This window comes from Cavia porcellus, unplaced genomic scaffold (assembly GCF_034190915.1).
Source record: "Cavia porcellus strain 051 isolate PalLab524CR breed Dunkin Hartley unplaced genomic scaffold, mCavPor4.1 scaffold_31, whole genome shotgun sequence".
NCBI classification, from domain to species: Eukaryota; Metazoa; Chordata; class Mammalia; order Rodentia; family Caviidae; genus Cavia; species Cavia porcellus.
The window spans coordinates 14198431-14209015 of NW_026947514.1; the positions used below are offsets into that span (position 1 = coordinate 14198431).

The 10585-nt window shown below is 47.1% G+C and overlaps 1 protein-coding gene across 6 annotated transcripts in view; it reads left to right on the forward strand.

Moving 5' to 3' along the window:
- Positions 1 to 10585, forward strand: part of Foxn3 (forkhead box N3) — a 381623-nt gene that overhangs the window by 183567 nt on the left and 187471 nt on the right. The gene's annotated exons all lie outside the window — the stretch shown is intronic.

Sequence of the window (10585 nt, forward strand, 5' to 3'; positions counted from 1 at the left end):
TAAGCCTTGGGTTCCTGTGGTCTAGAGAGGGAAATAGACCTGTGAAAAGTAGGCAGAGGAGGACTGTGAGGTTCTGTGAGGACTGGGAGGCAAGGAGCCTGGACTTCATTCCAGAGGTCTCGAGAGCGCTCAGACCTTCAGCCCAGGCGCGGCGTGTAGGGTGTGAGGCAGGGGAACTGTATGTGAGCACGTAGCCAGGTGGGTCCCCTTAACCTGCTTGCACATCTGGCCAGGAGCATCCGTGGTGGACTGGTGGCTTTTCCTTCCTCTCTGTACGTGTCTCTTAAGGATGCTGTGCCCTTTACCACAAAGCTTTACTGTGCTCCCCACGAAGTCTGGGCTGCGCAGTTGCTGTGATTTTCCATTTCTTTCCTCCCCTAGTCCATGCCTTACTCAAGTTGTGTCCCTGAGCGCTCTCTCCTCCACGTTTGCCCCTCTGTCACTGTCACTGTTACTTTTCTGCCTCCTTTGGGACAAACAAGGTCTCTGCAGGTGTGGTTTAGTACCGGATGGTAATGTTAGCAGTGGTTGAGTTTGATGAGATGCAACACTGGCTGCTCTTTTTTACCCGCTGTGTAAAATGGTCAGCTTCCTTTTTTTGTGCAATTTGTTGATCCTCGTGCTGAGGTATGGTGATTTGTTGGGGGAGCTCCATTCGTGACCCGGCTGTGGCAGATTGAGGGCAACGCTTGCTCTCACATTCTGGAAACAGTCATGAAGGTTCGCAAATAATCTGTCCAGAAATGGCAGCTTAGTCACCTGATCTCATTGTTGGATTTTTCACAGTGTCCTGTATTTATCTGCCTAAGCAAGAGTTGTGGGCTGAACTGAGTCCCTTAGAAAGATATGTTGACATTCTAATCTCTGGTACCTGGAAATGTGACCTTATTGGGAAGTAGGGTCTTTGAAGAAGCGATCAAGTTTAGAATGATGTCATACTGGCTTAGGATGGTCTCTAATCTAATAAAATTGGTGTTCTTATAGAGAAGAGATATGGATACAGAGTTGGGTGAGGAGAACGTCACATAAAGATGGGGGAAGACGCCTGGATTTTAGACTTCAGGCCCCAAGTCAGTCAGGGAATGAATTTTAGTTCTTTTCAGCTACCCAGTTTGTGTGGTGTTCTGTGTTCTAGCAGGCCTGGGAAACAGATGTAGCAACCAAAGAAGTAGCAGTGAATTTCTCCCACCACTGAGAGACTGTAAGACTGAAGAGGAGAAAGGTACTAAGGTGTGAGGCTGTGGGACAGCATCCTCCCACCAAGGAGGGCTGCAGCTGTAAGGGTATTTGTAGCCACAGGGGGAGCTGGTGATAGATTGGCTCCTACCACCTGTGCCTGTGCTCTCCTGTGCTCTCAACTTGTCTCACTCCTAACACTGTCTGTGCGTTGAATACATTTGAAACCTGACTGTATTTGCATTTAAGAAAAAGAAGATACCTGAGTGCTATGTGGACGCCTCTAATCCCAGCACTCTGGGAGGCTGAGGCAGGAGAGTTGGAGCTCAGCCTCTGCAATTTTGTGATTTAGTAAGACCTTGTCTCCCAAAAGCAAGACAAAACAAAAGGCAAAGCAAAACACCATACCTGGGGATGGAGTTCAGTGCAAAGGCCCTGGTTTCAATCGTCTGTCCTGCATAAAACAGAGAAACTTATCTCACTCCCATCAGTCTTATGTGTTCTTTGGCAGGTACCCTTCACATCCTAGACTTTCTCAGCTACCACCTTCTGCTTTCTCTTTGGGGTGCTTACAGGTCTAGCTTGGTCCTTCTGTCAGCCTCTTAGCACTAGTTTCTCCACTTACAGGACTCTGCTTCTTGCCTGGTCCCCTATTTCTGGCACACGCCCTGCTTGCTCATAGAAGAAGCTCCTTGCCCCAGCCCTGGAAGGCGATTCTTGCTACTTGGAGGTCAGCTCACCTCCGTGCAACCTGGTGCCGTAAGGTCGAGCATCTTTTACTCAGGGCCTGTCCCAACTTCGATCTGAGGTGGGGTGGCTTTTCCCTGGGGCAGCATGTTCTTCGGACAGTCCTTTTGGTTGGAACATGAAATCATGAGACCCCGTCCACACAGCTGTGCATGCCCAAGTCAGATGAGTTCTTGGTACAGAAGCAGAGAGACTGGATGGATCCCTTTGGATAATTATTCTTGTATTGGCTGCTTTGTTCACAATGACTCAATGTTTGTATGACCTCAGTTTTACTAAGCATTTGAAGGCACTTTTGTTGAGTGTCTTCCATTTGCCAGTGTAATAACATGTTGTTTCTGAGAGGCAGTTGTATCCTTTATCCCAGGCTGCTTTTCAAGAAGAAAAACTTTCTCTCTGCTCTTCAGAGCCAAGGTTGGTTGGGAGCTGGTAATGGGCTTTGGGTTCAAGGTGATCCTCTGTCCCCAAGTTTTACCTCTAAAATTGGCCCCAGGAGACTGAACATAAATACGTAAATACAACCAGGTGCAGTGGTGCACACCTGTAATCCCAGCACGAGGAGGATTGCCATGAGTTTGAGGTCAGTCTGGGCTAGATAATGAGCTCAACGCCAGCCTGAATTATATAGTCAGACCTTGTCTAAATAAAATAAGAAAAAAAGTAAATGCAGCTGCCTGTCCACCAGTCTCCTAGCTCTACTGTGAACCCCAGAGTCTGGAGCGGGAATATTACCTACTTGCACTGTTTAGCTCATCCACTCTGGGACTTGGAGTGACTTTCTTCAGTGACTTTTGTGAGTACTTGAGCAGCTGAGAGGAACTGTACTAAATATGGCCTTGGCCTTCGGGAGGTGTCCCCACCTCTATACTATGTGGCCCGGGGGCTCACAGTTGTGAAGAGTTACAGTGATTCTGCTTGGCCTCTGCAGGGGAGACCGAGGACTCACTGGGTTCCTGGAGATTTTGATCATACAAGTGGATTCAATTACTTTGGTGCTTCCTTGAGCTATTTTGATTTTCTTTAATACCTGATATTTTATTTTGCTAGCCCCTCCCCCCAATAAAGGCACATTCAATAATAAGAATTCTCCAGTATCCAATACAAAGTGATACTGCTTGTCAGTTTGAAGAAAAAGCAAATTGTCTGCTCCGTGTGTTGGGATTTTCTGTTTTTTTTTTTTTTTTTTTAAGAAAAAAAGCAGCTTAGAGAAAATCCCTGAACATAGTCTCCTGATTGAAAAATATATTAGTGGATTTTACTGCTTTATCATTTTCTTAAAGTAACAGTTTTCTTTTCTTAAGAAAACATCTATCTATCTTATCTCACTATTGAAACATATGGCTAAAAATACCCCCAGTGCAGGGTTATTTTTTAGGGTTTGCAAGACTAAAGTCTTTTTTAATAAAATTACGTATTTGGGAAGAACCTTAATGTTTCTTGAGCCCAGCCCTCCACTGGGAACCCAAGGATAGATGTTCATGACCTGCTTGTGTCATTCCTGTGAGCTTCAAGATGGGTTTGCTAAAGTGACCCGCCCATAGCTCTAGACCTTGCCCCTTGAAGAGCAGAGATGGCCCGTTCATATAATCAACAAATGGGTAGGTTTAGCCCATCAGCCAACAGATCATTTTAAGCACCCTTCTTGTTTATTTGTGCAATCATGGAAACTATTTATGTTCCTTGCCCGTTTTAGCAAAATAAAAATGACAATTAAAAAGACTAAGAGTAAGTTACTATGAAGAACAACAGTCTGCTAAGCACATCAGTTGGGAAGGGATGGAAATCATTTGTCGAGAGTCTTCCTTGGTTGGGTGCTTGTGGAGATCCTTTGGTTTCAAGAGAAGGCACAGAACGAGAGAGCACATGAGACCTGCTGGGGATGTATTGTGGATGCTTGAGGACAAAGGCTGGGATGTTTGGAGATTTTGTAATCTTCCTTTTGTGTGATGGCTGTTGAGGTTTGAAGCTCTTTAAAACAGGACCATTCCTTTGCACAAAGCTTCTGATGTTCGTGTGTTTTACTTTAACACCCGTTTTCAGGATGGCATCACGGATGAAGGGAAAGGGGTGTCGTAAAATCCCAAACAGACATTCTGTAAATTTCCCCCTGGGCTGCCATTCTGCCTGTTGGAATCGCTCTGGTTAAATGTTTCAAAAGCAAAATGTCAGCCCTTCCCAGATCACCTTGTTTCTTCCCCCAGAGCCTCCCATGTCTCAGTTTCTCATAATTTTCTGTCTGGATCTCATGAGTTTGGTCCTCCCATTTCTCTGGGTTCCATTGATGGGCACCGCTTGGTAGCTCAGCACTGTCTGCAAGCACTGAACGGCCGCCGTTGACAGCTGTGTATCCTGCACTGTCTGGGTTCCATCCTGTACCGTCACGTCTCCCCTGTCTAAGGTTTCACTGTTGGTCCCTTAGGCGTCTCATTCTGCCTACCTGCACCTCCATTCCAGGGGCGTGAACCTGGGGGTTTTGCACTGAGCTATATCCCCAGCTCTGTTTTTGTTTGTTGGCTGGCTGGCTGGCTTCCTTTCTTTCTTTTTTAAATTTTGAGACAAGGTCTCACTAAATCACTGACTCACTCTTGCTAGGCTGGAACTTGTTGTCCTTGTGCCTCAGCCTCCAGAGTGCTGGGATTATAGAAATGTGCCACCACCCTCGCCTTCCTGCTGTGCTCTAAGAGGGGCTTTCCCCCAGCTGGGTTTGTGCCTTTTCTTGTTGCCATCTGTGTGCTCTAAATGCAGGATGCCTGGTCATTTTCTCCCAGAGCAGAGGACAGTGCCGTGCACTGGAAAGGGGCTCCCGAAGTTCTGCCTAGAAAGTGTGTGGTGCCCTCCCTCATTCTACTGGCCTTCAGGATATGACCCTGAAACTCCACCAATGTGGAACCCCATCTTCTAACCCCCACGTCACTTATGGCCAACCCATCCGTTCATCCCTGAGTGACCAGGGTAGCCTTCCCTCCCCCAGGCTTCGTCCTCTGATCTGCAGATGCTTTCGTGGCTGTACCTTCTGCTAAGCGCCCTAACTGGTCGCTGCCAACCACAGAAGTGGGTTCCTGGCTCCTCCCTGACTTCCCCACCTCTTCAGAGCCTGCTGTTATCATTAACTGCGTTGTTTGCACTGCTTCTCCACAGGTGCCTGCTCCTACCTGCAGGTGGGTCCTGCCCTGTGCTACCAAGGCCACCATGGTCCCCTCTTCCTGGGTCCCTCTCTGTAAGCCCTGAGTGTGCTCGCTCTTAAGGGCTCCATTTAGAGCCCATCTCCTTAATCTGATCTGCTCCTGATTTTATTAATCTCTCTCCAGCCCTTGGCATTTATAGTCTGTCATGCAGTTTATAATACATTTACCATAAAGTCTGCCACTAATGGAATAAGGAGCAGTGCAGATGATTTTTAGGAATTTGAGGCTGGAGTCACAGCCCTCGGTCTGAAACTTCGTGTCACCACTTGCTAGCTATGTGTCTGTCCTTCTGCAAGGTAATAGCCATTCAGGAGCTCTGTGTCCTCATCTGTGATAAGAGAATATTAACAACTCACCTGGTTGCTTAAGGCTTAAATGAGATCGTGTAATTCCTGGATGGTAGTACACTCAGAAAATGTCATACTGATGTCATTTCCTTCATCTTGGTGTTGTGGGCTGAATTGTGTTTTTCTCAAATTTGTGCCCTGAGGCCCTCACCTCCAATGTGACCGTAACTGAAGATGGGGTGTTTAGAATGAAGGTTATGTGGGGCCGTGGATGGAAGCCTAATCAGACTGGGTTGGTGGTCTTAGGAGAGGTGCCTCTTTTTCCTTATAAAAGGTGGAAGAGGGAGGATTCTCTCCTCCCTGCACACCCCCCTGAGAAAGGCCACATGGGCACACAGCCAGAAGGTAGCTATCTTTATGCCAGGGTAAGAGTCCTCATCAGAAGTCGAATCTGCCAGCACCTTGATCTTGGGCTTTGTAGACTCTGACTGGCAGAAAAAAGTATCCCTCGTGGATGTGCCCTGATCTCTGGCATTTTGTTATGGTAGCCTGCGCCGACTAATACAGCCTGCGTTGCTTTGGCTGTATTTAGGTAACAGTTTGTCGAGCCGATGTTGACGGGACACTTGCTGTGTGTCAGACCTTACATATCTGAGCTTTCCGTCCTGATAACACTTCAGGAGGCTGGTTCAGTAAAGTGCCGAGGTCCCCAGAGTCTAGTGGTGCCAGGACTAGGGGTGCAACTTCCCACCATGGCCTTTGAGAAGCGACACCTTCTGGAGTTGTGCAGTGCACACTTCTGTGATGGAGGAGGTCAGTCCTGTGGGGTGGGAGGCTGTGCGTATTATCCAGAGCAGGTGATGTATCTCCTGATGTCACAGGAGATATCTTACCTTATATTTTATCTCCAGTGGCATTTAGCAAGTGTTACATTCACCAGAAACAATTAGAATACAGTTCGTGGTTATTTCCCTTCAGACACTTAAATCTTCTAAGAATCGGTCTAGAATGAAAGCCTTCGCCCGTGCTTCCCTGCTCTGTGGGTGCCAGGGGTGAGTCCTTTGCACCTGGAGCCTAACAGGGAACCTGATGAGTGGAGGACAGAAAACGAGGCTCTGATTTTCAGCTGCTGGATGTTAAAACCTCTGAGAGTCTCAGCCTTTTCTTCCCTTCCTCTTTCCATGAGTAAAGTTGGATTGTTCACTGAATAAGCATTCTACTCTTGTTAGCTTTCTCCTATCTCTTAGAGCTGAATTTAAGATCCAGTGAAAATGTTACTCCCCCATACACCCACCCAGCTTTGTCTTCCAGAGAGAAATTTCTTCCCTGCCTTGGGACTCAGTTTTACTAGTAATTAATTAGTGTCTCCCCCCCATTTTTTTCTCAAAAGTCGATAGATTTGAGCTTTTGAAAAAAAACCATGAACAATGTAACTAAAGTTTAGGATGATACAGTTAAAGCTTTTAGACTTCCAGGGCCTTGTATGTAGACATTGACCAGTATTCCTTATGAATGTGCTTGTAATGTATGGCCCATCTCCTTTTAGTAAGGCTTATCATAAGACTTACATATTGTAATCAGACTGTTAAAGTAAAAATTGAAAGTAGATAAAACCTGTGTAGAGAGGGGAAAGCAAATATTTCAACTTCTTAGACTTAATCTACTTTTTTGAAATTGAGTACTCTGGCAGCCAAGGCAAAAATGGAAACTCAGCAGATTATATGATTCTACTTCCCTGGTAAAATCCCAGCTCAGGAGAGACTCGGGTACCAGTTTCTAAAAGGAATTCATTGCAGGGTTGTTTCCCCATGGAACCTGAAGCTATGTATATATTACCACTGGCGTGTTACCTTGGCTATAATTCAGGAAATGGTAGTCATGACCGTGTTCATCTCCGTTCCTTTAAACATTGACAGCAGCAATTTCTTCCCAGAAGTTTTTTGTTGCACCCCCACCCAGGTTGGGCTGGGTCCTTTTCAGTGGATCCGTAGCCTGGGTTTATCTTGGTCTCTGTTCCTGGGTGTTTCTTCCTGTGGTCTTTTGCAGCTAGACTAGGTGTGTTACTAGGGCTCGCTTCTGGTGTGATGGTAGGCATGGAGCTAATGGTTTTCCACTTGGTGAAACCACATTGTGTGTATGAAAAACCTCAGCTGTTTTTCGTGTCTGCCCACAGTCAGCAGCAGGTCAGGAAATTGAGCATCTTGTGTCCGTGGCAGAACTGGGTGTCAGGTTTGGACGGGGAGACCTGAGGTCCAGTCCTGAGTCTTCCCTAAGCTAGAGATACAGCTTGAACATTTTTCAGGGATTTCCTCTTCTGCCAGGTGAGTTTGTTGAAGTGGAGAGGTAGAATTCATCCCAAGTCCATGTTCTGTGTCCCTCACCTCCATTGCTGGTGGTTTTTGGTGTCGGAGAAGACATTTGTTTAATAACTGCAGAAGACGACCTTTGAGGCTCTTGAGGGTCTAATGATTATAGAAATTTCTCTGATTTTCTTCAGTCATCATTGTATTCACCCGAAGAACTCCTCCTCATCCCCAATTCATATCCAACTAGAGGCTTAGAATGCACCCTTATTTCCAAGTAGCATTTTTGCAGATAGCAGTAGTTTAGATGAAGTTGTGTGACATTGAACGAGGCCCTGAATCCAGTGACTGGAGCAGAAACAGACCCAGACCCAGGCAGAAAGCCACATGACTGTGGAGGCAGAGATGTGAGTGACACAGCCACAACTGAGGCATGCCACAGACTGTGGGGAGCTGCGTGGAGCTGGGAAGAGGTGTGAGAGCCTGTCAGCTTCTTGGTTTCAGGTTTCCAGCCTACAAGAGGAAAACCTCTTTGTAGCTATCTGTTATGGAAGCCCTAGGAAATTAGCACACTCATGGCAGAGTTCTATTTAAAAATCACCCATTGCATTTACTCTCCAGTGTGTTGCTCCCCATGGCTGTTTGGAGAAGCCCGATGTGTTGGGAGACACCGTTGCCATGTCACATGTCATGGAAAGAACCTGACATTTCTGTGTTCTGGGACTCTGATGAAAAGCCTCTTTTTACAGTTAGTAGGTGAAAGCATATGAATGACTTTCTGTTTTTGTGGGACATATGTTTAGTTCAGGATCCCTGAGGTCTAACTCAAATTATTGAGAGCCTGGGCTCTGCAGTGTAACTCACAGATGGTACTGACTGTAGCTAAAAAAGACAAAGAAAGAAAAAAATACAAAACTGTTCCAAGCAATAGAGTTTTGGGGCAAGGGTGTTGGACAGGGGCTGCTAGACAGTGTGCCCCCTGCTTCCCCTACTCTGGGCTCAGTGGGGCACCCTCCCTCCTGGGCATGAGTCTCTCCACTGTCCCTTATTGGTTTTTGATCAAGGTGACCTCCAAGAGTCTGCCCACGTTTTCTTGGTGTAGGACCCCAGCCCTTCTGTTCGGTGTTTCTCATGGACTTTACTGCTCCAAATGCTCTTCAAAGTGGGTGATTACTGGTTCCCTTTTATACATGAGGAAATGGATGCTCAGAGAGAGAGAGAGAGAGAGAGAGAGAGAGAGACAGAGACAGAGACAGAGAGAGACAGAGAGGTCACATGTCTCAGGTCAGAGCCAGGAAGCACAGAGCAGAATCTGAACCAAGATCCTTCACAGGCAAAGTCCACTTGTCTCCTGGTCCACCCTGAAGGACATTTGTGTCAGGATAGTGGCTTGAGCAGATGCTGATGGACTCAGATGTGTTTGGAGAGGAACCTGGTGGAATGTAGAACGTGGAGAGCTGGGGAAGTGGCTGGCATTCGATAAGATCACAAAGATGGGAGCGGCTTTGTGGTGAAGGGCTTGACCTCCAGGTCTAAGAGTTAGGAGCTGTCTATAGTGCAGACCTGTGGAAGGCTTGAATCATGGCAGGGAGCGGAAGGTGGTGGGAGTGATGGTTGGGCCATCAGGAAGCAGAGGTAGGTGAGGAGTTAGAGTCCTGCTGACTGGACTGGCAGCAGTAGGAAGGGGCAGGTAACATCAGACCTTCCATCACGGAGATGGATGCCATAGGCTCTCATGGTTGTTGGGAGGTGGGAGGGAGCGCAGATGAGGAAGAGCAGTGGAGTCTGCCTAGAGGAGAGGGGAGTGGGAGTACAGGAGGGCAGAATCGGGGGAGCAAAAGGATTTGCCCATGGGGTCTGCTGGGCAAGGTGATGGGTGGTGATTTGACCATGGTGAACTCAAGCTAGACAGACTGACCGATTGTCAAGGGCTGTGTGGGCTGCAGAGGGAACAGGCAGAACTTTGGGGAGAGTGGAGAGGGACAGTACAGGGCTGGCCAGTGCTGGCATTGTATTCACTCATGTATACCTCTCAAGGTCTTTCCTGAACTCAAGAGCTGGGCCACTGAACTTGGCCACATGCTTCCACAGCATGGACAGAGGTGGAGATGGCTGTAATGGTCATGTCCCAAGATGTTGTTGGAAACACTTTGTGAAATTAAAAGCAATTGTCTATGCGATTGTAGTCTTTGGAAGGTTTAGGCATAATCTTTCCATGAATCACCTCAGGAATCCTGGGAGCATATAGCCCACAGTAGAGAATGATTACTGTTATTCATCAGTGGTTTCTGATAGTGGCACATCAGTTAGCAATGACTGTCTTTGAAGGAGGCTTCCTTCCTTTGGCATTGAGATTGATTGTAGAGCTCTGGGCATATCAGAGTTAGTTTAACTCTGAGTTCTCATGGACAAGCATTGCAGCGTCCACTCAGAATGTGACCAGGGCACTGGCTAAGGTCCCAGAGGTTGATGATGCCATGAACACCACTTTTTGTAGGGAGGGGTAACATCCTGGTGTGTAGCTTTAGCACACCTAGTGCGGAGCAGGTGATTACCTGTTCGTGGGGTAGGACTCATAAGAATAATTCAAATCACCCTCTTGCTGTGGCCACAGCAGGAGGACAAACTTGTGAGTCCCCTGGTGGGCACTGTCACCACAGAGCTCCACCTGAATTTTGTCCTGGAAAATTGGCTGCTTTTTGACTTTAACATGGTAAAGAGTTGAGTCTTATGAGTAAGTTTTCCATCACTGTAATCACCCTACAAAGAGGAAAAGTTCATCTTGGCTCAGAGTTTTGGAGCATTCAGTCCATGGTCAGTTAGCTCTGTTGCTCTGGGGCTGTGGCGAGGCAGCGCATCATGGCTGGAGCACCTGGCAGATCCAGAT